Here is a 1,358-nt window from a genome sequence, read left to right as displayed (position 1 = left end):
TCATCTGGAGTCAGAGTCCTTCCAAAGTACCTTCTTCATCCTCCCTTCACATTCCTATTCCTCAGTGTACATATGAGGGGGTTGGTCATGGGGATAATGACAGTGTAGAAAAGAGACATGAACTTTTTCTGATCCTGGGAGTCGCTGCTCCTGGGATGAAGATACACATAGATGGCTGTACCAAAGAGCAGGGAGACCACCATGAGGTGGGATCCACACGTGCCAAACCCTTTTCTCTGTCCTATAGTGGACATTATTCTTAAGACCGCCCTGACAATCTGACCATAGGAGAACATGAATAAGGCAAGAATGATGACACTGCCAAAAAAGGTCACATATACATTCATAGTGGTGTCAACACTGCCAAGTGTGAGAAAAGGAGAGATCTCACAAAGAAAGTGGTCTCATTTATTTCTCCCACAAAGTGGTAAAAGGAAGATATACACTGTCTGCAATAAGGAGTTGGCAAAACCAATGATTCATGAAGCAGAAGCCATCAGGGCACACAGACGGGGGTGCATGATTACTGTGTAGAGAAGGGGCCTGCAAAAAGCTTCACAGCGGTTAAATGACAAGAATACTAAAAGAAAGCATTCTGTGCATCCCAATCCCAGATAGATGAAGAACTGAGCTACATAGCCACCGAAGGAGATGGATTTGTCTGCTCCACTGAGATTAACCAGGAACTGGGGAACAATGCTGGTGGTGTAGCACATGTCCAGAAAGCTCAGGTTAGAGAGGAAAAAGTACATCGGGTTGTGAAGACGTGGGTCCAAGTAGGACAATGCAATGATGGCTGTGTTTCCCAGCAAAGTGAAGACGTAGGAGATCAAAAGGACCACAAAGAGAATTTGTTCCAGTTGATGTCTGTCAGAGAAGTCCAGTAGGATAAACCCAGTGAAAGAATTTCCATTTTTCTGTTCCATCTTTTATTAGCACATGGCTCCTGTCAAGACAAAGCATTTAAAATTTTAAAAAGTATCTTCCAAAAGGGGGAAGGCCTAGGGAGGTGGTAAATCTATCATGTTAAAAGACAGGGCCATGGGATTTTATATGCAACTATCTGGTTAGATAATGTATTCATTGAAATCGACATATATTATACCAGTTTGGGGCTTCCCAGGTGCCATAGTGGTAAAGAACCCATCTGCCAATGCAGGATACATAAGAGATCAAGGTTCGCTCTCTAGGTTGGGAAGATCCCCTGGAGGAGGAAACGACTAAAATGATTTAGCATGGCATGGCATGACGTGGCATATCAACTTAGTTCTACATTACCAAAAATAATGATATTGATGTTTAATATAAGAAAAATCAAATAGTAGACCTTGTGTTTCCATGCATCATAGATATAAAAG

At 42.3% G+C, this 1,358-nt stretch overlaps 1 pseudogene; it reads right to left on the bottom strand.

Moving 5' to 3' along the window:
- On the bottom strand, positions 1-926 carry LOC104983487 (annotated as a pseudogene).
- Positions 927-1,358: the final 432 nt, after the last annotated feature.

Source organism: Bison bison, unplaced genomic scaffold (assembly GCF_000754665.1).
Source record: "Bison bison bison isolate TAMUID 2011002044 unplaced genomic scaffold, Bison_UMD1.0 scf7180017862863, whole genome shotgun sequence".
Lineage (NCBI taxonomy): Eukaryota > Metazoa > Chordata > Mammalia > Artiodactyla > Bovidae > Bison > Bison bison.
This window is presented reverse-complemented; position numbering and strand designations above follow the sequence as displayed.